The sequence below is a fragment of the Octopus bimaculoides genome, chromosome 1 (genome assembly GCF_001194135.2).
Source record: "Octopus bimaculoides isolate UCB-OBI-ISO-001 chromosome 1, ASM119413v2, whole genome shotgun sequence".
Classification (NCBI taxonomy): domain Eukaryota; kingdom Metazoa; phylum Mollusca; class Cephalopoda; order Octopoda; family Octopodidae; genus Octopus; species Octopus bimaculoides.
In genome coordinates this window covers 2,877,543-2,905,234 of record NC_068981.1, presented here as the reverse complement: position 1 = coordinate 2,905,234, position 27,692 = coordinate 2,877,543, and the positions used below count along the sequence as shown (strand labels likewise).

At 38.4% G+C, this 27,692-nt stretch overlaps 1 protein-coding gene across 6 annotated transcripts in view; it reads left to right on the top strand.

The window, feature by feature from the left end:
* Window positions 1–27,692, top strand: part of LOC106873416 (CUE domain-containing protein 1) — a 188,795-nt gene that overhangs the window by 80,640 nt on the left and 80,463 nt on the right. For 3 of the 6 annotated variants that reach the window (XM_052975153.1, XM_052975043.1, XM_052975179.1), the window contains exons 2-3: window positions 2,295–2,469; window positions 8,438–8,501. The exons of 1 other annotated variant lie outside the window; for it this stretch is intronic. The gene's annotated coding sequence lies outside the window, so the exon portion shown is untranslated. Of the gene's footprint in view, window positions 1–1,495; window positions 1,677–2,294; window positions 2,470–8,437; window positions 8,502–27,692 lie in introns of those variants that run through there. 2 more of the 6 variants (XM_052975131.1, XM_052975105.1) reach the window with 2 other exon arrangements.

The window sequence follows — 27,692 nt, the reverse complement described above, 5'->3', positions numbered from 1 at the left end:
TTGTGGGTGTAAACTTTGATCTGAAAAATTCAACACGTATGTGTTACGCTGGAAGATGTTATGAGTAACAACGTTGATAATGAACATGTCATCAAATTGCTACAACGGGTGGGGGGCGGGGAAACTTGATATCGCATACTCGAATCACGTGTTGCGTAATGTTTGTAGGGAGGTGGTGGTAATAATGCACTAACATTTGTGGCGGTGGTGGTGGGAATGATACAGCTGATTTTATGGTGACTTGACACACGTGACTCTCCTGTTCTTAATGCTTCTAGGAGTCAACTGGGTCCGTTACACACCCTCTCTCAAAATAGTATCAGATTTTAAAAGAGATCATGTCACAGAAGTCGACTTTAGCACCGTTGATCAAACCTGGATAAACGAAATATTTCTGTCCTTTTTGTTCGTTTCCAGATATTTTTCTTTTTATCACTTTCAAAGAAATAGAAAATAACTTTCACTTTCCACGTGTCCTGTCGATTCTTAGTCCGCTTTCTCTCACTTATAACTGGATTTACTCCTTTACAATGTGGATGGCTTCAACCCACTTGTAAATATTTACATTTGTGAACGATAAAACAGCAAAAGCTGGTTATTTACGTAGAAATTGAAACCAGTCAAATCTCTCGAGGGATGTCTGCTAACAAACGTTGGCTTAACTTTTCAATGTAATAAGCCTTCAAATTGGGTTAGTGGGTGCCATTACGTTTGTTGTTGCTTTTGTCATCGTCCCATTTGTTAGATTTCATTTTGCCAACCTCATTTTTGTCGTTGTTCTTGTCACTTTGGTCACTTTCTTATCGTTGTTGTTGCCTTTGCATTTTTTTTATTGCTGTTGTTGTCATCGCGTTTATCATTTCTGTTGTCGTTGTCACCTTTTAATGTCGTCATCGCGTTTGTTGTTGCCGCATTGTTCTTAGCGCGTTGTTCTTGTCAACACGACAAAAGCAAAAAACAAAAGCAAAAGACGAACACACAGACAATACAGACACAATACATTCATTATCGAATACTTTCGTTCTTTAATATTTGCAAAATTTTCTTTAGAAAAGACAGCTCTGTGATATAGTTCAAGAAACATATCAAGTTTATGTAATAGTGGGCGGCGATGGTGAAGGGACTCGAATCAGGTGAAAAGAAAAAGAAAAGAAAACCACCGGAAATCAATAACTGATTTCATTTTGTTATTGTTTTGTGGTTTTAAGATATTGAATACGTGATTTTTACTTTCATTTTTTCTTTCCACATCCATATAACGTCATTATATAAATTGTTTCATTCTTTGTATAACAAGTTATATATTGTCACTTAGAAGCGACTTGAAATGTTTTTATTTTTTTCATTTATAGTTTATAAATACGTGACTATTTTCTTGTAACTTCTTCCTAGATAAAATCCACCCCCACCCTTTTCTGTGGTATTTCCGTTCACCCCCCCCCACTCCCGGTAAATGTGAAACAAAGCTTCGGCGTAAAACTAAAAAAATATTTTCTTTTCTCTATATATACATACAGCTGTTGTATATTACAACGTTCTGTAGAATTAAGTACTCAATACAAACGTCGAGTGTAGTAGTTTATTTAGCCTGTTATTCTGGAGATTTTACAGCGTCAATCGGGACAAAGACATCAGAAAGGATCCTTCAAACTGCCCAGGCCAAACTAGGGCGTGTGGTAAGCCTACCTTCTCTCTTTCTCTCTCTCTCTCCACACACGCGCGCACACAATTTTAAAAAAGTGGAGTTTTTTCAGCTGCACCACCTTGATCCCTTAAATTTTGGCGTGGATCTCGCAATGGGGCTCCACTTGATTGTGTGTGGGGTGTTTTTGGCCTTCAGGTTCAAGATATCGCCAACTTATTGGTAAATCTTATATCTCCATTTCACTTAGTTGCAAAAAGATGTTTTGTTTGAAGATGGGCACTCGGTTTTTCAAAAGCTTCCCTCAAGGGAATTCCCCAATATCTATTTCCATGATCAATAGAAAGTGCAACCAGTCTATTATACATATTTCATTCATCTGTCATTATTTTCTTCCTTGAGGTGATCCATTACCGAACTGTTGACATTAATGTTGTGCCATGACATTTCTTTCTATCCAGTTCTATATTTAAGAGATGAGGAATTATTATTTACATTTGACAGATATTTATCCTCATCTTGTTTGTTGTTAACACAACGTTTTGGCTGATATACCCTCCAGGTGTCTTAGGAATGAGAACCCAGGTTCGAAATTTCCCCAAGATATTTTACGATGTTATAATTAATTATTATTATTATTATTATTATTCAGGTCACTGCCTGGAATCGAACTCGGGATCTTGGGATTAGTAGTCCATGCTCTTAACCACTACGCCATATGCATAATGGTTTGAAATTTCCCCAAGACACCTGATGAAGGCTGGAGGGTATATCAGCCAAAACGTTGTGTTAACAACAAACAAGATGAGGAGAAATATCCATCAAATGTAAATAATGTACAATTTCTTTCTATTATTACACATTCCATCCACCCAAAATTGTTCAACACAAAATTCTTGATTTTTTTTTCTTTGTTTGAAGATTAAAGATTTATCCAACTCCATCATCAACAGTTTTATCAAGTTTATCATCATTGGGAAGTAATTTCCATGATATATCTCGGAAATATTTATGTCATGGTATTACAGTTTAAAGCAGTGGTTCTTAACTTTTTTAATATCTGGCCCTAATCCAAAGCTTGGATTTTTTTTATGAGACCCACACCAAGAAGAAGTAAAACAAGTCAAAGAAAAATGTATGATATTTATGAGGTCCTGGAAGCTGTGGTTGAGAATTCCTTGTTTATAATTAAATAGAACTTACTCTAACAAGTCCTCCTCATGATGTCACTGGGGCCTCCATAATGCATTAATCCTGCCCTACCCCTGCCAAAATAACTAAATAAGACAATGTATTTGTTTTTGGAAATGTTCCTGTTTTTTTGATGTTTTGTGTTTTCTTATACAACTACTTCTGATATGACCATCCTTATTTCTGATAAAGAATGGAATTTCAATAATAGTTAATTATTATCACTAGAACATTTTCAATAATGAAAGTATTGCATACTTTTTCTTTTCATATATCAATATTTAATGCCTGCAAAGTACTTGCACCCAGTACACTTTGTAAAGTGGTTGGCATAAGGAAAGGGGTCCAACTACAGAAACCTTGCCAAAACAGACTATGGAACCTGGTGGTGCTCCTGGCCTTGTCAGCTAATGTCACCCCCCCCCCCCCTGCCAGCGTGGAAAACAGATGTTAACTTATGATGATGAATACTTAATATTTATCCTCCTGTTTAATCATGCTTTTGATTGTCATTATCACATTTGTTGACGCTGATTTAAATTCATTTTCTTTTCACATTAATTAACATTAGCTGAACATTTTACTCTTGTCATAATACCATCTTGAATGTAATTCTTTGAGATGCATTCTATTTTCATCCAAGCCTTTTGTTGTCAACCATTAATTACATTTATAATTGTGATCATTGCTTAACCAACTATGGTAGTTTTTATTTTCACATGTATTTCACATCCAGTGCCATCTCAAGGCCAAAACAGGGTGTTCACATCTTCATGTCTCCTGGTTTGTGTTTCTTCTGCATATCAGCTGTCTGAGCTTGCTTAAGAGATGTCAAATCCACGTTAAAGATGAATGTGTCCCTGATGATGCACCTCCCCAGCCAAGTAAATCGGTTTCTATTCATGAAAAAGAAAATGTGACAGCTTGGAAAGCTGTTTATATGAAAATGCTGCAATTCCTGTTGCCAATTTAAAGATTGTCTTAAAGTTTATACAAAATCTGTTGTTCTGATTTTAATTAGAAAATTACATGATTCAAGGCATGGAATCATTTAATGTCAACATAATAATAAACATAAACAATGTTTTAATAATAATAATAATAATAATAATAATAATAATAATTATTATTATTATTAACTCTGCCTTTGCTAAGGTGGAAGTATTGTTTTCAGTTGTTTGTTTGTTTGTCTGTGGACCTGCTGGATGGATTCGGATGAAACTTTCAGGGATGTTTGGCCTTGTGACTGGCTCGAACTGATTAGATTTTAGGATCAATCTGATTCTGGACAAGGATTCTGGATTGTTTTTCCATTTTTTTTACTTAACTTTTGAGAGCGGTCGAGTTCATTTCTAGTATTCTCGTTTGTGAGAGCAGTTGAGTTTATTTCAGACGTTCTCATTTTAAAAATCATCTCCAGCCAAACGTTGAGAGGACGTTGGTATTGCCCTTGGTGGAGGTTTGCACTCTCTGAGTGCTCTCGTTATTATTGTTAAGGGATTGAACTGGCAGAAGGATTAGCAAGTTGGACAACTTGCTTGGTGGCATTTCTTCAATCTCTTTACATTTTGAGTTCAAATTCCACCAAGATTGACTTTGCCTTTTTGGGGTCAGTAAAAAAAAAGTACCGGTACCAGTTAAGTACTGGGGTTGATGTAATTGACTTACCCCCTACCTTATGCAAAAATTTGAGAGAATTATTAGTGTGGTTGTGTGGTCAGAAATTTGCTTGCCAACTACATGGTTCTGAGTTCAGTCCCATAGCAAGGCATCTTTGGCAAGTGCCTTCTACTGTAACCCCAACAAATTTGGTGAATGGAAAGTGAAAGCAACCTTGTGTGTGTGTGTGTGTGTGTGTGTGTGTGTGTGTGTGTGTGTGTGTGTGTGTGTGTGTGTGTATGTGTGTGTGATTTGTTTACCTCTAAGTACCTCAGTGGGGCAGCAGGAGACACCTGAAGAATATGTACCAGGCATTAAAAAAATGGATAGCAGGGTGGTTGATTTGACTAAACCCTTCAAATTGGTGCCCTGGCATGGCTGCTGTCCAATGATTGAAACAAGTAAAAGATAGTTATATACATTGTAACTTAATTCTTCCATTTGCTGTATATTGATAAATAATTTAATTTTCAGAGTAAGCAGAGCAGATCAGTTAGTAAAATTATTTGAATTTGAGTAAATATCTCTCTTAATCAATGCATTCATAATTATTTAATTTCAGATTGTGAGAAATATTTATTTGTGTTACATATGAATATCTACACATACATGTATCTAAAAACTAATTTGGGGATGGAGAAAAACAAGACAAAGCAATTTCACAAAGACTAATTATATATTGTTATCATTAGTGTTAGTAATAACTCCAGTAGATTTGGCAGATAGCTAATTATAGAGTTGGCAAGCTACTACAGCAGCAGTAAGCTAGAAGTCTGGTCAGTGAGTTGATAGTGCAGGTCATGGTGGGAGATAATCTGTCCAGAATGCTGACAGTGTCCTGTCGCTCACACAACGTTGTGACTGTTGTCAGACCCTCCTCAAACTATCCTGCCTGAGACCACCACTGTGATATAAACTTCCTGTTTCCACCCTTTTGATACTGACCTGTTTTTATGCACTTCCTATTTTAATGTGATCTACATTTAAAACTTTCCCTTGTAATTTCATGTTAACCCTTATGTTGTCATATTTCCATTGCAACACACAACTTCCATTCTACTCTGACTGAGCTCGTCTCTTGAGCCCTTTGTTTTTATCCCCATTGTCTTAGAGGACTTCTGAGTAGTCTCTTCTGATATCACTCATCAACTGCATGGCTCCACCTGTTGTCTGTAAGCCTTGCAACATGTCCGGTCAGAGAGAGAGAGCAAAACAAGGCAAGAAACATCTTGGAAGCCACATGTAGAGCACCCCCTCTTACTGGTGCCACACATAGAGCACTCTGTGCTCTCTATAAAGTGGTTAGCGTTAGGAAGGGCATCTGACCATAGAAACCACGCCAGAATAGACAATTGGAGCCTGGTGCAGCCCTCCAGCCTGCCAGCTCCTGTCAACCCGTCCAACCCATACCAGCATGGAAAACAGGCATTAAAGGATGATGAAACAAAAGGTAAGAATGTCACCATGGCAGTAATAAAAATGGCTTTGCATTGGGAACAACCTGACCCGAGAAAACCCCAAATGCTTGGCACCAAAATGGCATCAACTATGTCGTGGATGACAAACGATACCTATTGTAGGATGTCTCAGTTGGTTTGTCGCACTATTTGACACCGGCAGCAGCCATAAAATGTGATGAAATAAATATAGATGACTGCACGGCAGTGAATATGAGACCTTCATTGACTTTGTGACAAATGATTCAGTGAAACATAAGATCTTCATTGGTTTGTGATGAATGATTTAGTGAAATTTGAGACTGTCAGTGCTTTGTGATTTACTGGAATATCAAAACATCTCACTAAGAATATAATACAATATGTACAAAGGATGGGAGCTGTTATTGGTAGGAATTTCACGTCAGTTTTTCTTCTATGGGTTCTGTCCAGTCCATTGTAATCACACTGATTATTGCCATTACACCCACACAATGTGTGTGTCCAGAAATGTTTTTATTGGAAAAGTTTGAGATTTTAGCTTAAGTGGTTTATTTCTTCCATCACCAGGTGCATCATTAGCACCAAGGAAAAAAAACTGACACTCCGTCAACTACGAGGACGAGTGTTCCAGTTGATTGGTTCAACAGAACAGCCTGCTTGTGAAATTGAAGTGTAAGTGGCTGAGTACCCCACGGACACACTTACCCATAACATAGTTTTCAAGGAAATTCAGTGTGACACAGAATATGACAAGGTTGCCTCTTACAGGTACGACTCATTTTTGCCAGCTGAGTGGACTGGAGCAATGTGAAATAAAGTGTCTTGCTCAAGGACAGAATACATCACTGGGAATCATACGCAATCTTAGAATTTGAGCTGAATACCTTAACTACTAACCCCCCTACACACACATATCTTAATGGCTGTGCAACTATGTAATTTTGGGTTCAATCCTATTGTACAACACTTTAGGGAAATGTCTTCTATAGTCCAAGGTTGACCAAGGCCTTGTGAGGGGATTTTGTATATTGTGTGTGCATATATATATATATATATATATATATAGTGTGTGTGTGTGTGTGTTCATGTCGTGTCTTGATATTGCACATAGATTGTAAATAGGTGTCATCAAAGTACAAGCAGTGTTATTCATTTGCTAATCTTCTGGAAAACATGTCCAACCATTGTGCAGTTTCTATTAGAAGGACTAGGGTAAATATTAACTTATATGGAAATGGGTAGGGTTGGTCACAAAAAAAGTATCCCACTATCAAAATCCTCCCTCAACAAATTTTGTCTGAATTGTGTGAATATTAAACGAATGACATACAACATTAACCCTTTTGTTACCAACCAGCTCTGGCTCTGAGTACAAATGTCTCATTTTCATAAGTTTTAAATTAAAATATTCCACCAAACCTTAGTCACAATTTATGTTCCTAACTCTAGCTGAAGTTATCTTACTAAATTCTTTGTTATATTTAAAGTAATTGAAAGAAACACAGAGCATCTCAAAATAATTAGTCATGAAAGGGTTAATGTATTACATCAGCTTTTGCATGCTTGCATTGGTTAGATGGAATTCATTGAGGCTGATTTTCTATGGTCAGCTGCCCTTCCGATTGCCAACCTTCACTTGTGAGGTAATATTTCTGTATTACCAGACATGTTTTCGCAGAATATTAGAATGGCAGCTTCTTCATGATTGAGATGCTCATTTTACATCTATCACACAATGTCAAGAGAAAGAAATGCATACAATTTATGCACCCTCACACAACCCATACAAACACACACACATAAGGCTTCTTTCAGTTTCTGTCAACCTAATCTACTTATAAAGCTTGGGTTGGGCAGGGGCTAGAGTAGAAGACATTTGCTTGCAATGTCACACTGGGGCTGAACACAAAAATCATGTGGTTGGGAAATGAACTTCTCTTCTACTCTAGGCACAAGGCCTGAAATTTTGGGGGAGGTGGCCAGTCAATTACATCGCCCCCAGTATGCAACTGGTACTTTATTTATCGACCCCAAAAGGATGGAAGGCAAAGTCGACTTTGGTGGAATTTGAACTCAGAACATAGACAGATGAAATACTGTTAAGCACTTCACCTGGCGTGCTAACGATTCTGCCAGCTCCCTGCCTTGGGAAATGAACTTCTTAAACTACACACACACACACACATTATCATCATTTAACATCTCTTTTTCCATGCTGGCATGCATTGAACACATACACACGAGAGAGAGAGAGAGAGAGAGAGAGAGATAGAGATAGAGAGAGAGAGAGAGAGAGAGATAGAGAGAGATGCTTCAGATCGAGATCAGAAATGTTTTCTTGCAAGTCTTTCCACTCAAAATGTTAAAAGTTAATTTTGAGAAATTTGAAAAAAATTTTCTGCCAATCTTAGAAATATCGATTGTGTTTTTGCTTTTTTTTTTTAAAAATATCTTAGCAAATATTCCTTTTGTTAAACTGTATTTTTTTCTCTTTTTGTCATTGCAGGTAAGATGATAAACATTACTACTGCTGCTGCTGCTGCTGCTACCACTGTTGATGCCCCTCTAAGGTTAATATACCAATAATATACTTACTGTTTCCTTGGTCTATCTGGTTTAATGGTGACAATTGTTTGGTACAATAGGCTGAGTGTACCTCTGTTGTCTTTCACTTATCCGACCCACTAAAACTAGGTGTCTCTGTTGTTTGCATTTAAATAACTCTTAAATGTAACTTGAAACAACAATGAAGAGAAGATCGTTCGATTGGGAATTGTCGTAACTCTCTGCCTTATAAATCCAGATAATGTGTTTGTGTGTACAAGTGTGGATGTATGTATTCATGTATATGCAGTTGTATGTATGCGTGTACATGTATGTAGATCTATATGTGCATGTATGTAGTGTATAGGTGTATGCATGCATGAGTATCCAGTTATGGGCATATTATGAATGTAGGTACAGGCATGGCCTGGTGGTGGTTAAAAGAGTCTGTTGCAATAAGGTGGCACCATTTTCAATAATGTGGCATGTCATCTTGGAGCGTCTTTTACTGCAGCCTGGTTGGAAAAGTATTTTCGATGTGTCTGGAGTCCTGCAGTAATGTATTCACCCAAGTAAAAGCATAGAGACATGAGGTTCTTTACCTCCAAAAACCTTATTCAAGCAAGTAATTAAGTCCCCTCATGTTGAACTGGTAACCATGTTAATTGGTAGCGGTGGCAGCATGACAAACAGTTTGAAAAGCATAACACAGCAGGCATATTAAATAGGCAATGCTATAATATTGTGAATGCTGTATTTGGGTCTTAGTTTTGGCTAAACCAGTGGTTCTCAGCTGGGGTTCTGTGTAACCCTGTGTTGTTAAAAATGATGTGCATTAACCCTTTAGTGTTCACATTATTCTGCCGTAATTAATGCTTTTTTATCCACATTATTTTGAACTAATCATGCATTATCTCGTCGCTATGAGATTTTGATGAGGTAGCTGTTAATTTTTAAAACGATATTGTAGGGTTAGTGTGAGAGACCAGATCTGGCCAGTTTGAATATAGAATAAGCAGAATACTTTTGGCCGGATATGGTCAGTTTAAATGCGAAAGGGTTAAACTGGTTCTTAACCATTTTTTTTACTTATGGATCCCTTTGGTTATAGTTTTACTCCAGTGGACCCCCGTAGCCAGTCGGATGTTTCAAAATTAGCTTTATAGGTACTTCCTTCAAAATTGCTATTTTGTTTTCAACTCATTCACTTGTGTAGGTGTGCAATAACATCCCCTGAGAGAACATGGTTCAGTGGTTAGAGTAATGTTGAACTATGTCAAGCATTAAAGAAAGAAACCTAGTTGTTCCTTGTGATAAATACATCTGGACCCCTAAAATACTAGTGTAAACCCCCACCCCAACCTAATTTATTACTTTGCTTGCATGAACGCCAAAAAACTGTATATGAACCTTACAGGAGGTTCTACAATACACAAAATATTTTAACAATTTTTTTAATACAATTCCTAATAATATTTAAGCATAAAAATTTTCTTCTATTCTTTTACTTGTTTCAGTCATTTGACTGTGGCCATGCTGAAGCACTGCCTTTAATCGAACAAATTGACCCCAGGACTTATTCTTTGTAAGCCTAGTACTTATCCTATCGGTCTCTTTTGCTGAACTGCTAAGTTACAGGGACGTAAACACACCAACATCGGTTGTCAGATGATGGTGAGGACACACACACATGACGTGCTAGTTTCAGTTTCCATCTACCAAATCCACTCCTAAGGCTTTGGTCAACCTGAGGCTATAGTAGAAGACACTTGCCCAAGGTGCCACACCGTGGGACTGAACCTGGAACCATGTGGTTGGGAAGCAAGCTTCTTACCACATGACCATGCCTAGGATTTTTTTAAACATCAAATAGCTACAAGATCCACCTGAGTAAAACTAGAATCAGTGGAATCCATAAGCAAAAAATTGTTGATAACCAGTGAGCCGGATTATAAATTGGTAACTTCCTACAGATCTTCTGTACTGTCTTCAAGTTCTTAAGGAGTGTGTGGTGTGTTTGTGTGTAGAGATTTCTACCTTCTTTAAAATATTTAGAGGAAGGAAAAATGTCAGACTGTTTTATTTTTAAGGTGTCATCTTGACACCTCATCATCACTATTTTTTTCATGTCTTACCAGTTCTACCCCAGCCACTCCCACCCTCTCTTCTATAATGTGAGTTACCTTGTAGCTCCAGTATAGCAAGAAACCTATTCTGTTCTGGCCACTTCCATCATGCTTTAACTCCTCATCTCCTTGTGTAAAAAAAGGTCACCAACTTGACTGCAGCCCTTCTCAGTTGAAGCTGGTCTTAGTCTTGCAAGCTACTTAATTATCCTCACTCGTGTTGAAGGGCATCCAACTGTAGAAACCCTGCCAAAGCAGATATTGGGGCACCATGCAATCTTCAGATCTACAGGGTCCTCTCAAACCATTCAACCCATGCCAGCATGGAATATGGACATTAAATAAGAATTGAACTCTGGTTATAGATTGTGGTTACTGTGAGATTTACCTTCTACTTTTTCATACTTGTATTCCAGCTAAATTACATGATTGGTGTCTGTGGTAGGGTTTGGAATTGGTGAAATGAACCATAAATCTATCAATCTAACCATTTAGTCACTGTGTTTGTCTTTTAAGGTTTCAAACCATTTTTATTTTCTTCTTTGTGTTCTTTTTCTTTTTCTCTTTTGAATTGGGCAACTATATTTATTTATCTCTTCCAGGAAGTAATTGAAGAACATTTCGGTGGTACATTTATTTGTGACTCCTATCTATTTATCATTAAAAAAAAAAAAAAAATAATACTAATCACTTGTTTTTAATGGTATCTTTTGTAACATGTGTCTCTTCTGGCAGGGAGAAAGAACTCTGCTTTTTCCTAACATCAATACACAAAAGATTTGGCAGTGATTAATGTTTTTAAATATTTAACAAGTAAATGTAGCTTAATGAGGGAGGGAAAGTTGAGAAGACTGGTAATGGATGTAGGCAAGGGGTACAAAATGAATAGCAAAATGTGATGGAGTGGGGAACTATATAGACTGGCTGGTTATTATAAAAACCAACATGTGCGTAAAATACTCTTAAAAATCTCTAAATAGAATGAATCTAAGAATCACATCTACAACACCAAATAGTGTGTAATTTTATCTAAATGGTTTTGGTTGGCTTTTCTCTCTATCTCTCTCTCCCTCCCTCTTTCTCTCCCTCTCTCTCTCTCCCTCCCTCTTTCTCTCCCTCTCTCTCCCTCTCTCCCTCTCTCTCTCTCTCTCTCCCTCTCTCTCTCTCTCTCCCCCCCCTCTCTCTCTCCCTCCTACCATCAATATCAATTATTATTAATCTGTATACTTATTAATAACCACAAGACTATGTAATATTGATCACCTTTGACTACGAACAAGGTCATTTCTTACAGAGAAACATAGTTGGGATACAGCCGTGATTTATTTTACCGATATCTAGAGTTATGGAAGCCACAGTTGGTTCTGCTAGGATTTGATCAGAGGAGGACAAGGTCAAATACTTAAATAATATTTATTTGATGCAGGTATGAATGTGTGGTTAATAAGTTTGCTTCACATCATCATCATCATCGTTGTTATTTAACGTTTGCTTTCTATGCTAGCATGGGTTGGATAGTTTGACTGAGGGCAGGCAAGCCAGAAGGCTGCACCAGGCTCCAATCTGATCTGGCAGTGTTTTTACAGCTGAATGCCCTTCCCAATGCCAACCCCTTTGAGAATATAGTAGTTACTTTTTACGTGCCACTGGTGGAAGGACGCATAATCTTAGCCCGCGCCCTCTCTAAACCTGCCTTCCAACAGTGTCGTGTTAGTTTCTGTTCCAGCAGCCAGAGCTGACCAACTGTTTGGTGGTACGAGCCTTTGCGTGTTCTTCATTAAGCTTGGCTGTCACTTGCATGTGCATATGACCTGGTGGCAAGTACACTTTCGCTAAATGTTTTAAGGTGCCCATGTAGTTGTGAGCAGACAGAGACAACCTGTCAGTTGTCTCACCTTTGATCCAATGGAACATTGAGGATGTAACATCTAGAGCAGTTGTTCTCAACCAGGGGCCATTTGGACCCTTGGGTCATATAAAAGTTTTGGAGCGAAATGCTTTGCAGTATTTCGTCTGCCACTACATTTTGAGTTCAAATTCTGCCGAGGTTGACTTTGCCATTCATCCTTTTGCGGTTGATAAATTAAGTACCAGTTGTATACTGCAGTTAATCTAATTGACTGGCCCCCTCCCCCAAAATTTCAGGCCTTGTGCCTAGAGTAGAAAAGAATAGTATTTTGAGAGGCCCCTGAAAAAATTTTGCTTTAGAAGTATGTATTGGTACATATTGCAAGAAACAGCCGGGTTTCTTTCCCTAACATTTTACATAGTTCAACCTACACAAGTCAATGTGTGGGAAACAAAATAGAGATTTTGAAGGAAGTTTCTATGCAGGTAGTTTTTAAACATCAAATGTCTATGAGGTGGAGGTGGGGGTTCCACCAGAATACAACAATAATCAGAGGGGTCCATAGATAAGAAATGATTGAGAACCACTGATCTAGAGGAAGAGAGAGCTGCTCCAATGCTTTGCTGGTTCTTATTTTCCGCTGAGTAGGGCTGAAAGGCAGTGTGAAGTGGTGTGTTTTGTTCAAGGAGGCAATGCGCCACCTGGTCTAGGACTTGAACTCTCATGATCTTATGGCTGTGAGCCCAACTCCTTAACCACTGGGCCATGTGTCTTCTTCATTTACTGGCACTCAGAGGGTTCTAGTTGCCCTGATCAATGGAACAGCCTCCTCATGAAATTAGTGTGCAAGTGTCTGAGCACTCCACAGGTTGGTGTACCCTTAACATAGTTCTCAGGGAAAGTGCAGCACCCTAACCACTAGAAGATGCACCTTCACAGAGAGAAAGAGAGAGAGAGAGAGAGAGAGAGAGAGATATGAAATAACTTATTTCTAACAATGCAATTTAAAGAAGATAAAGCTATAAATAGTAGTGTATGGAATGTTGGATTAAAACCCATTGAATGATAAAAAAATAGGTTTTTTTTTTTTTTTTAGCCCAATATCCTATATGCTATTATTTATAGCCTTAACTACTTTGAGTTCCACTGTTAAAAATAAGTTACTTCCTTTCATCAAGATTCCATGTTAATTTATATTTCCATACACCAGCTTTAATAATGACAGATATTTCACTAAATTCTACATTATTTTCTGGAACAAAGGCAGTATATCTCAACAGAGATGTGATGACTAAAGGGAGAAACTTGTTTAAATTCATTGTATTGCATTGTATCTCTGTTCAGATTTGATTTATAAATATGAATTATTGAGAGAGAGAGAGAGAGAGAGAGAGAGAGAGAGGTGTGTGCGTGTATTTATAGCAAGCTCTGATTCACATGCAAGAATGTGTATGTGTGTGATCATAGTGGTAAAAAGTCTGGCGAATATAAGGAACAATAATTAGTATATATCAGTTACTAGAATACTGTTATTAGTAGCGTGTTTTAATTCTAGTATTGCTGTAGTTCTATTTTGTCTGCTGAACTTTTAGACTCAGCCAAAGCTATTAACGATTTTCTCTCTTTGTTTTTTTTTTTGTTAATGTTTCTACCACTGTTCATGATTACCCATCAATTATTTACTTAGCCAATGGGCCTAATTACTTTCAGCTGGCAAATAGGTTTTTTATTCTTCAATAAATCCCATTCCTTGACCAAATAAACTGAAATGTACATCATCATCATCACACTACCATCATCATGATCACCATGATGATGATGATGATGATGGCCTCCTCCCCATCATCATCTCAACCACCTCCATCATCATCATCGTCATTACCACCATTATTGTCATCTTGATATCAACTAACACCACCACCACCACCATCATGATCAGTGGTTCTCAACCATTTTTTGCCTGTGAACTCCTTTTCCTATTTTTACTCAACTGGACCCCCCATAGCCATTTGATGTTTAAAAGAAAATCCTATTTATATAGTTAAATATTATTAGAGATTGTATAGAAAATTGTTAGAATATTTTGTGTATTTTAGAAGTGTAACCAATTTATTGCACAAGAATTTTAACAAATTCTTATGTGGACCACTAAGGGTTGTGTGGACCCCAATTGAGAACCACTGGTCATGATCATCATGTTGATGCCAACCACCACCACCACCACCATTGTTATCATTACCAGCCTATGTTGGGTGGGTTGTCAGAGTCTGCATCGTCTTTCACTTTCACAGCAGCAGATAAAACTGGTTGAATTTGATGATGTGCATTGTGCATGTCCTGCAGAGTGTGGACTGGATATATTTTATCAAACCACTAGCATATCCTAGAGTGTATGTTTCTTCAAGTGAGAAGAGGTAACCCCCCCCCCTCTATCCTGTGTCAGTTCTTATTTTGAGTTACTACCTGTTTAGACCTGTAGCTCAAGATGTAATTTCCAGGGGTTACATCACGATCATACTTTCTATTTTGTCAAGTTTTCCATGGTTGGATGCCCTTGCTTTCACCAACCACTTTACGCAGTGTGCTAGATGTAATTTGTTATGCTGCCAGCCCAGGAAAGACTGTCTTATGTTAGGATTTCTTCTTTGCTGTAGGAGTGGATTCAAGTCAATGAGTAACGACCAACTACACTGCTGTCTGGATAATATCATCTGTAGAAGGCATACCATAACAAATGTCATGTGTATCAATGTCGGAGTTCTGCTGTAGCACAGGGAGCCTCACATCAGAGGGAACCTCACATCAGAGGGAACCTCACATCAGAGGGAACCTCACATCCCCTGTGCATTCCACGAGGCCACCGTTTGTGTCCCCTCACAATTCCTGTCGTGCACTGTTAACAATGTCTGATAAGGGAGATTACTCCCTATTTATAAAACCTGTACCACATCTCAGAATATCATACATGTGAGGAGGATGACAGTTTCCTTCAGCAATATCTATGTAGCCATCTGTCTTTCTAGCCATGTATCTATCCATTCATCTAGCCATCTCTCTTACTGTTGTCTCTCTGTACACACACACACACACACACGTATTTAGATAACCTTTTAAACTTTGATATATAATGGCAACTTTAATTCAAGGGTCCCTTTTGTGTGTGTGTGTGTGTGTGTGTGTGTGTGTGAATGTTGAAACTTGTGGAAGCAAAAGAGAAATTACAGGAAGAACCATCCAACTCGTGCCTGAACCCTGACATTAGTAACACACAAACAAAACCCACTAAACTAATTCACATGCTGCCAAGACTAAATCAAGTGTCCAGTTTCCAACTTCATTCTACTTACATTCGAATGCCCTTAAGCACCACAGCTAGCTCTTTTCCTTCTCTACAGAAGTCAATACTCCAAACAATATGGAGCAGTTACACCTGCAATTTGAAACCAGTTTATTTGGAAATTTGGGAAGCTAATTAGAACCTACACCAGTGTCGCATAACCAGCCCACTCAAAAGTACCTTGGATCGTAGGGCGACATGCCATGCTTGAGGAGACCTATTGAGTCAAGTACATCAACATCAATATCAAATGGAAATTGTAGTTGTGACCCCCATGCCAGTAGCACGTAAAAAGCACCATCCGAACGTGGCTGATACCAGTGCAGCTTTGACTGGCTTCCATGCCGGAAGCACCCACCACACTCTCGGAGTGGTTGGCGTTAGGAAGAGCGTCCAGCTGTAGAAACCTTGCCTGATCAGATTGGGGCCTGGTGCAGCCTCCTGGCTTCTCAGACCCCAGTCGAACTGTCCAACCCATGCCAGCATGGAAAACGGACGTTAAACGATGACGACGATGATGGCAGTTGAGGTGGAAAGTCTTGGGTTTTTAAGCCTGCAACTGGATTCAGCAATTCCTTTACAGTTACCTGGATTTAATGAGAGGTGGGCAATGGTTCGTGAATTGGAGATGGAAGCAGAGAATACTTAATCAAAGATGGCAAACACCTGCGAGAGGAAGACCAAAGCTAAGTGCAAAGAACAAACGCTCAGTAACTGATGCTACATAGTTAGTGGTTACAGCTGCATTTACTTTGGTGGCCACATTTACATTGGGTGGTGGTGGTGGTGGTGGTGGGGAAGCATGATGCATTTCAAAAGAACACAAAACATTTCCTAGTTGTCTCAATGCTGCTTCCCTGCTTTCCTTGAAGGAGAGATTCTGTTGGAAGATGCCAAAATTGTGATCTCCAGTCAACAGCTAATGAAAGGAGTGCCCTGCACTGAAGGCTGGTATGAAGTATTTACATATCAGAACAGCTGCTAGAGAATGCTGTCTGGGAACAAGTGGTCCATTTCTGTTATCATCTGTGACCAACCAGTCCTATATCACAGCTACTTCTAAGCAACAATAAGTTATTGTCCTTCAGACATTGATGAGAGAACTTTTTAATTCGACTTTAAGTATCATCTTTTGCTGGTGTTGTAATAACTTTTGCTTTGAGAAATCCACTTTCAAATATTTTTTCAGCTTATTAATGTATTTTCATTAATTGCTTTCTAGACCATTAGACCATCTTTTAAAACTTTAAACTCTAATTTAGAACAATGGCGCCAAAATTATTTGGATCTCGATTAATTCCTCTCTCCTCCCCTATTTCTATTCTATTAATTAAAAACCAGCCTCGTGAATAGCAGTCTGAACTACACTCTGCAAGATAACAACTCAAATAAAATTCAATTGAGTAACAATTAATTTCACGATCCATTCCAAATGCTATTAATCACCGAATAACCCCACCCTCACCCCACTTCTTTAAGATGAAGAAAATCACTCATTTAGATGATGTTCATTTAATGTCATACAATTCTTCGTCAAGTAATTATCTATAAAACTGTGACCTTCTTCAACTTCAATAGTTTGGGCTGGACACAACCATTATTTTCAGTCATGTTGCTTCCAGTTTGTCTGTCTGTCTGTCTGTCTGTTGGATATTTCAGTGGCATATTGGTAATGAAACACCAGTGGTAATAATTAATCAATTTTTACTCCATGAATTCATTAATTTTTATGTCTGTTTTTCTGTGCTAGCTTGGACTAGATGAAGAAGATATTGCTTTACATGCATTGTTTTATGTCCTTCTTATTGCTAGCCCATACCTGTTTTTTCAACCATTTTCCCAATTACAAAGATGGCAAATAATTTGTTGTCAGAAGAACTAACAACTTTACTGCTTCTTACTCAGATTTTGGAAGGTGAGTAAATGTGTAGACACACATGCAGGCATGTGATAGGCTTCTTTCAGTTTCTACCTACCAAATGCACTGACAAGGCTTTGGTCAGCTAAGGACTGTAGAAGACATATGCTGAAGGTGTTGTGCAGTGACTGAATGCGAAGCCATGTGGTTGGAAAGTGAACTTGACTATGCAGCCTTGCCTGTGCTTCTCTGCCTCCCCCTCTCTCATATATATACATATGTACACACACACACACATATATAGCACAGTCTGTAAAGTGGTTGGCATTAGGGAGGGCATCCAGCTGTAGCAACCATACCAAACCAGACTGGAGCCTGGTGCAGCTCTCCAGTTTGCCAGCTCTAGTCAAAACGGCCAACCCATGCCAGCATGGACAACAGATGTTAAATGACGATGATGATAATGATATAAACTAGTTGAGTCACTTAGTTATGCTCAGGTACTGGAGTTTAGGTCTTCAGGAGGTTGGAGCAAAAGGGATAATTCTTCTCCTGAACGTTAGCAGCTGGCATCTATCCATCTTGTGCAAGGTCTGTTGTACCAAATGAGATCATTTGAAAGCAGGAGCTGTAGATATTATTTCAACCATTATAGAAATCAAGTCCAATTCATAGAGCATAACTGAATATTTTTATAAGTGGAAACAAATTTAGATGGAAAACAGAGAAAGATCAGGTTCTACTGCCTGTGGTTGTGAAACTGCATGCTAACCTTTTGAAAATGGGATTTTTAAATGAGGCCTAATAACTACATTGTTACAATATACAATATCTATATAGTGTTACACAAGAGAGATAAACGAGTGTGTTTGTGATTGGTGGGGAGAGAAGATAGTAACAATTAGCATGAAATGGAGAAAGGAAAAATTCAACCATTCCATTACAACCTCATCTTTCCTTTTGAATCCAGTCTGATTTAACCCAGGGGGTCTTTGGTGGACCTGGAGTTGTGTGCAAATTTGAGGAAACAGTCATTCAGAAATGGAGGTGATGTTTTAAGACTAACAGATAAATATTGATTTCAAATTTTGAGTGTGAGGCCAACTATTTTGAGGGAGGGGATAAATTGATTCCATCAACAACCCCAGCATTTGACCCTGAAAAAATGAAAGGCAATGTTGACCTTTGAAGGATTTGAATTCATAACATAAAGACCAATGAAATACTGCTAAGCATTTTGCCCAGTGTGCTTCCGATTCTGCCTGCTTGCTGCCTTGCAGATAAATATTAACACTCATAATGTAAGTATGATGCTGTTAAAATTAAGATGATAATATGTTTTTGTTTAGTGTAATCCTTATGCTTTCTAAGAACATTAGTTTTGATTACTGCATATAGAATACTAACTGTTCGGCTTAACTACTTAACTACCACTTACGTCAATATCCTCATTATTATTATAGCACTCGATTAAACATCTGCAGTATAAAAGATCAACACAGTTTATAATAGTTGTAATCACCCCTGTACATGTACTTTGCCTCTTTGCCATACCCCCTGAAATGCCATCTCACTTTCCATTCCCAGCGGGTGTGGGCACCCCAGGTTGGGAGCCCCTGTTTTAGTTCAATGGGTATTATTAAAATTGGTTGCTAAGTGACTGGTTTATAATTAGCCTAATGACTAACTAACTTCATTGTGTAAGATATCAAATGTAGATGAATGACATTTAACAAAGAACTTGACAAAACTTTGTCAGTTTTTCTCCTCCATATTTAAGGAATTATTTATCATTGGAAGAATTGTACTGGAAGTTTGTATTGAATGTAGAAGTTGATATTTAGAGTGAGTGATCTTAGGTGAGTTTTCACACACTTAAGTACAACAAATGTCATTCTGCAATGAACGGACTGTTGAAATTTGAATAGAGAATGTCACAAGTAAAATAAAGCAAGGACAAGTTGTTTAAGAAATGATTTAGTATTTGGATTGTTGATATATGGCGCTCACGTAATCGCACTCTGAGACTGTCTGATGTGATTGGCAACTGGCCTTATTTGTTTCATAGAAATATGTGTTGATAAAATATTTGTTCAAAGGCAGAGACATACCTGTGTGATTGAGAAGCTTGCTTCACTAACGTGGGGTTTCCAGTTCAGTCCCACTGCTTGGCACTTTGGTCATACACTTTCCAATATAGCTCTGGGCCAACCAATGTCTTATGAGTGAATTGGGTTCACAGAAACTGTGTGGAAGCCCATATATGTGTATGTTTGTGTTTCTTTCTGTTTGTATCCACCCTTCCCATCATTTGACAACTGTGTAAGTTCGTTTACATCCCTGTGACTTAACGACTCAGCAAAAGAGACTGATAGAATATGTACCAGACTTGAAGCATTACTACTGGAGTGGACTTGACTGAACCTTTCAAGGTAGTGCCCCAGCTTAACCACAACCCAATGACTGAAGCAAGTAAAAAACAGATTGCTGCCCTGTCAGTGGCTTTGCCTCACGTCCAGCATTGACTTGGAATTTATAGGCCTTTTATGTTTGGCCCTTTTGATTGCAACCCTTTTTGAGACCAACCCTGAGATGTGCCCCTCTTTTTTTTCAATAGAAACCTCTTGTTTTTAAGTGATCTGCTTTTATAACATTCTTTTACTTGTTTCAGTCATGTGACTGTGCCCATGCTGGAGCACCGCCTTTAGTCGAGCAAATCGACCCCAGGACTTATTCTTTGGAAGCCTAGTACTTATTCTATCGGTCACTTTTGCCGAACCACTAAGTTACAGGGACGTAAACACACCAGCATCGGTTGTCAAGCGATGTTGGTGTGGCACAAACACGGACACACAAACATATATATATATATATATATATATATATATATATACATGTATACGACGGGCTTCTTTCAGTTTCCGTCTACCAAATCCACTCACAAGGCTTTGGTTGGCCCGAGGCTATAGTAGAAGACACTTGCCTAAGGTGTCACGCAGTGGAACTGAATCCGGAACCATGTGGTTGGTAACTACTTACCACACAGTCACTCCTGTATAAAGATACATATATATATATGTATATATATATATATATATATATATATATACACACACACACACGACGGGTTTCTTTCAGTTTCTGTCTACCAAATCCACTCACAAGGCTCTTGTTGGTCCAAGGTTATAGTAGAAGACACTTGCCCAAGGTGCCACACAGTGGAACTGAACCCGGAACCATGTGGTTCGTAAGCAAGCTACTTACCACACAGCCACTCCTACGCCTATAGAGCAAAGATGTTTTGATAAATTCTGTGTTATTTTCAAAATTTATTGAACAAAAGGCAGTGTATTTCATCAGAAAAATGGTAATGAAAGGGTTAATGATTTTTCTGAAGATGGGCACAGGCATGGCTGTGTGGTAAGAAGTTTGCTTCCAGACCACATGGTTCTGGGTTCAGTCCCACTGTAAGTGTCTTCTACTATAGCCGTAGGCCAATCAAAGCCTTGTGAGTGGATTTAGTAGATGGAAACTGAAAGAAGCTCATCATGTGTGCGCGCGTGTCTCCCTACCACCCGTTTAGCAACTGGTGTTGGTGTTTACATCCCTGTAACTTAGCAATTTGGCAAAAGAGACCAATAAAATAAGTGTGTGTGTGTGTGTGTGACCCTTGCCACTGCTTAATAACTGGTGTTTGTGTGTTTACATCCCCATAACTTAGAGGTTCAGCAAAAGAGACCAATAGAATAAGTACCAGGCTTTACAAAAATTAGTACTGGAGTTGATTTGTTCAACTAAAATTCTTCAAGGCAGTGCCCCAACATGGCCACAGTCCGATGACTATAACAAGTAAAAGACAAAAAAATGCCCCAGTATATCTACATACAAAACTTTTTCCATCTAAACACATCTCATTTGATGGCATATAAGACTCACTCTTCTCTCCAAAAATGTCTCAAAAAATTTCCCATGGTCCTACATGTGAAGTGGAACCCATATGCTAATATTGCATACTTTAACCCATTAAGTCCCAGAGTTCTTAAATTTCTGAATATTACATTTAAATTTTTACACATGATTGAAAATAGGTTAAAATGAAAAAATTAATTATTAAAAATCCTTTACTTCAAGTAGAAATGGAAATATTTAATGTCCTATAAATAGGATACTGAGACAATGTGGTATAGCTTATTTAATAGTAAAGATTGTTTGCCAACATAACATGGCAGTCCTGGTTTAGGATTAATGTTGCTGTAATTTAGCCCCAGGCCTGGTTCAGGACGAATGTAGCTGTAATATAGTCAGCTAGAGATACAACACAGATCGTGTCGTATCTCCAGCTGGCTATATGACATGATCTGTGTCCTTTTATTTTCAAACAAGGGAATCTAGCACCTCCACTCAGCTCTAAACAATATCTGTATTGCGATTTCCAGGTTATTTTCCTTCATCAGCACAGAATAATTGTTCGGCTGCCAAGTTCCCGTTCGAAATATATAGTTTTCAAAGTGACAACTAGTCACTGATTTATAAATTAGAAAATTACTATTACAGTAACATTCATCCTAAACCAGGACTGCCATGTTATGTTGGCAAACAATCTTTACTCCAAAGTACTGTTGCTGAATATCTCTTGTGAGATTTACAAATAGTAATTTTCTAGCTTATTTAATGTTTTCATTTAGTGTCCTATTTATAGGAGAGTGGGACTTAATGGGTTTTAATGCACTAAACACATTTCACTGAATTAGTTCTGCTGAAATTGAGGTGTGTCTTAACCCCATGACAACAGTTTTTTATTAGGTAACTAGGTTGCTCTGACGGTAATCCTCTCAGTTGAAATCAGCAATTAGCACATGACAATGGTTTGGCATATATTTAGGTCAACCGCTTTAACCCTTTCGTTACCAACCGTGCTTGATCATTCTGCCCCCTTGTGGGCGGCGGAATGATCAAGAGGGACATTGAAGAAAAGTGGGGCAATAATAGGGTGACCAAAATGGGGTGATGGATGTAATCCCCCCACCCCCTCAAAATGCTGAGTGGGGGGGGGGCACTAGGAATGTGGCTTGAGTGTCAAGGGGGCAGCAGCCCGAAGAAGTTTGGGAACCACTGCTCTAAATCAAGAATAAAGTTATGCTTATAAAGTAATTTGTCAAAATACCGCTTTGTTGGACTCGACCTCTTTAAACTACCTCCAAAGTTGCAGTTGTAGCTGATAACCTCTACCCTCTCCCCATTCGAACTTCTATTCTTCTTGTCTTTTTTTTCCCAGCTCTATGAGAGTGTGGTATTCTATCTAATTGTAGAAAAGCTTTTAATTTATGAAAGAGACAAGCCAGTACATTACAACACCCTCAAAGGTGGTGGATTAAAAAAAAATAAAGACAAATTAAGTCATGAAATGCCAGTAATGAGTGTAGAACACAAAATTCTTGTGTACAGGGTAGGGTGAAGTCACAAATGAGAACATTCCATTAAGTGTAATTCTATGACTTGACTTGTCTCTGAAGCTGAGATTGTCGTTTAGCCCCAAGAAGTCAACCATGATTGAGCTGATGTATGATTAAAGTTGTTTCAGATGTGGCCTTGGCAATATTTATCTTAGACGACTTTATGTAATGCATCTTTCTTATTAAAACAGAAAAAAAAAATGATTTGCTTGCTATATCTAGCAGGTCCTGAGAACATGTAGTATAGCTCCTTACTGGTTTATATAAAGGGTAGACAAGGGAAATAACTTTAAATTTGTAGCAGCTGTGTTGTTTGGCAGGAAGTAAGGGGGCAAGGCCTAGATATATATATATATATGTATATGTATGTACATGATGATTCACTCAATTATGAAGTCTATTTCGAAATATGTTAAGTTGTTTCGAACAGGATATAATTATGGAAGGAAATGGAGGTGTATATCTATTGAAGTGGTTGAATGTAGTCCAAGTGTGTGTGTGTGTGTGTGTGTGAGAGAGGGATAGTGGGAGGTAATACTATTAAACTGCCTCAACCATCTTCTCATTGTAACAGTGAGAATTTCGTAATATTCCAACTGTTTCTGAATGGCATGGCATGGTTGGGTTGGTAGAGGAAAGGGTGTAGTTGTTGTTGTTGTTGTTGTTTAATCCCGAGTCATTTCTGATCCAGCTATAATCAAAGGCATTCCAGCCAGGACCATCCTACTTAGTTTTCAACATACTGTACCCCAGTTTATATAATGTAGCGTACCCTTTTTTCTAAATTGTGGAGAGTGATTTGGTTGTTATTTCTAGCAGGTTGAGTGACTTTGTAGAGGCTCTTTTGTCAGCTCACAGTTTTGTCTGTTTTTATTTGAAATTCTGCTGTCGGTACTTTTGCTTTTTCATCTTTTTGGGACCAATAAAACTAAAACCCCAGTAATCTCATCATTACATGTGCATCCATGTCACATAATGGTTGTAAACAAGCATCCCCACCATACAAGCGGTGTTGTTCATTTTTCAGTCTTTTGTGAAACATGTTTGGCCATGGGGAAATATTACCTTGCTTGGAAAGAGGTGAGTGTTGGTGACAGGAAGAGCATCCAACCATAAAAAAATTTGGCTCAACAAATTCTGTCTAATCTGTGCAAGCATCAAAAAATGGGTGTTAAAACAATGAAGATTATGATATATATGAAAGGTGTGTTTCACTTTCTGTCTACCGAACCTACTCGCAAGGCTTTGGCCAGTCTGGGGTTATAGGAGATGTCAGTTGCCCAAGGTGTCATGCTGTGAGAATGAACCCAAGAACATGCAGTTTGGAAGCAAATTGCTTAATCACACATCCACACCTGTACCTGCTTCGGCTGACTCTACTCCTGCCTATGGAAACTTGCAGTTAATATCTCAATGGTTGTATTGGAGGTGGCTAAATTCTCTCTTTTATTCTGTGACTCTGGTCGTGTGTTACTGTTGTAAACTGGTGAGGTATTAAGACTGCTGCAGAATCTGGTGAGTCATTTGTAAGAGAATCTTTGAAAACAAAATCAGTCATTCAGGTATGATTGAGTTTCATATTGACTTTGATTTGACCACGAAATGAGAGAGGCCAACACTGAAGACAAAATCAATTCTAAGTAGATAATATATTCTCAATATTGATCTCCTGCTATAAGCAATGAAACACTGTACCAAACTTGTGTTTCAAATAATTGTCGACACATTATTTATTATGACTTATTATTAGCATTCGAGAAATAAATATCAATAGTATCTGAATCTTTATGGAGTATTTGGGTCATGGTCATCATCATCATCATCATTTAATGTCCATGTAAATAGCCTCCATTGCATCTCCAACACCATATGCTTCTCTCTCTCTCTCTCTCTCTCTCTGTCTCTCGGACTGTCTCTCTATCTTTCGTGTAACTCTCTCCCCTTCTTTACCCCCCTCTCTTATTGGGGTAGCCAAGTATCTTCTCTATAGTCAGACAACTATCTCTGTCCCTCTATTATACTCTCTCACTGTCACTCCCCTCAGTTCCAATCCCTCTCTCAGCTGAGACGTCTTTGTCTTGCAAGCTACTTGATGCCCCCCCCCCACCACTGGTGTCATGTTAAAAGCACCTGTGCTGGTGCTACATGAAAAGCCCCCCCCCCCAGTACACTCTGGGAAGTGGTTGGCATTAGGAAGGGCATTCAGACATAGAAACCATTCCAAAACAGACAAAAGGAACCTGGTGTAGCTCTCCAGCCTGGCCAGTTCTTGTCAAACTGTCCAACCCATGCCATTCAAGAAAACGGATACCAAATGATGGTGTTCCATGCTGGCATAGACTAAATGGTTTGATAGAACCCAGAGGATCCAAGGACTGCATCATGTCCCAGTGACTGCTATGGCATGACTTTTCTATCACCAGATGCCCTTCCTAATGCCAACCACAGTAGAACTGAAATAACTGAATGAATTAGTTATTAGGTTTATCCAAGTTGCAAGTTCAAATCCATTGTTTATGTTTCCTGGTGTTCCTGAACAGAACACATTCATGTATATTGCCTAGTTATTGATACAAAGTTTTGAGTTCAATCCCACAATGTAACATCTTGCCCAAGTGTCTTGTATCATAGACTTGAGTCAAACAGTGTTGTGAGTGAAATTAAATGTAAACTACAGAACTAGTTGGTGGGGCAGTGTGTTGTCCTGGGGAGCAAAACACTCCATTTCATGTTGCTCCCATCCACTTAGCTGTAAATCAGTCACCCAGCAGAGGCTAGCATCCTGTTCAATGGGGCTTTTGCGATATCAGAGTAAAATAGTAAATAAAGGGGTCCGTAGGAAACGCAAAAAAAAATGGTTAAGAGCCATTGCTGTAGACCTCTCCAACCCATACTGGAATAGGGAAAAAGTGGACAATAAAATGTTGCTGGTGCTGTTGTGTAGCCATGTCTGTCTGTTTGTCTAGCTTCTTGCTTGTTATTTAAAATTGAAGAAACTGTTAATTATGTACCAGTTTTCTTAAGTTCCACGCAGAAAATTCCCTCTGTGATTCCACATAAATATTTTTAGAACTGGATGCATAATTGTTACTTCCCCCCCAAAATAGTAATCAAAGACATTTCTTCTTCTGGTAAATGCTTTTGGTCTCAATGCCAAACTTATAAATAGAGTTCTATTAATGTCGTGGCAGACACAACACATTAATATTTCAACTGAACACTTCTATTATATTTGGCTACATCACAGCCTGTGTCAAGATTTCATACTTGTGTTAATAAGTGTGTTTATACAAGGCCATTTGTGACAATCATGTTGAATACTATAACTGTCGATTGTTGGCAACTAGAAATATATCTCACCAATCTGTGTACTCATATCTACAGCTATGACCTATATTCTTGTGTACTCCACTCCTTTAACACTTTGTTACCATTTCACTCTTGAAATCCTCCACTTTTGTTTCAATTAATTTTGAAAATACCGAACATTTAGTATAGTAAAAATAACTTTATTAATTGCTAATCTGGTGTTTGGAACTTGAATTAACATGAAATTTTGTGGGAAAGTTCTTAGATCATGCAAAACAAGAAGCTTATAACGTAGAAGCAAGGATGGTCTTAAGTGGGTTGGTATTAAAAGGGTCAAACTACAGGTCAGACTGTTAAACCTCTTATCTTTTATCCTTTACTTATTTCAGTCATTTGACTGTGGCCATGCTGGAGCAGTGCCTTGAAGAACTTTTTGTCAAATGAATTGACCCCAGGACTTTTTAAAGCTTGGTACTTGTTCTATCATTCTCTTTCGCTGAATTGCTCAGTTATGGAGATCTAAACATACCAACACCAGTTGTCAAGTACAGACACATGGGGACACGCATGCACACACACACACACACATGATGGGCTTCTTTCAGTTTTTGTTCACGAAACGTGTTCACAAGGTTTAAGTCAGCCCAAGGCTATAGTAGAAGAAAGACACTTGCCCAAGGTGGTATGCAGGGGACTGAACTCGGAATCATGTGGTTGGGGAGCAAACTGTTACCACACAGCCATGCCTGCACCTACAACTACACCAAAGTTTTTTTTGCCCCCCTTCCCTATTTCCACCTTAATTAAATTTACCTTTCTATTCTTTCACCTCTATTTCTCTACATCTGATTCCTTTCTGCCAGTTTCAGTTTCATTTTCAATCTAGGTTTCCACTAAAAGTTTTCCTTTGTGCTGGATTTTTTATTCATATTTATCTTCCTTTACCTTTCACCAAATGAGTCATGTTCCCTATTCTGTACCTTCTGCAGAGATGTTGCTTTGGTCTCCAAGGGGTTCTATACATACATATATACACTTACAGTGTCATATAAATGTATGTGTTCGTCTTGCGTGTGTATTTGTATTTTTGTACTTATGTGTATGTATATATGTATATTTAGGTATGTGTTTGCATGTATTCATCTTAACATAAAACCTGACTCAGGCTGATTATGAAGGATCATCATATGCATATGGATATCCATTGAGTTGTACATCCACAGCACATGCAGTCCAGAAAGCTCTTGTGTGTGTGTGTGTGTGTGTGTGTGTGTGTGTGTGTGTG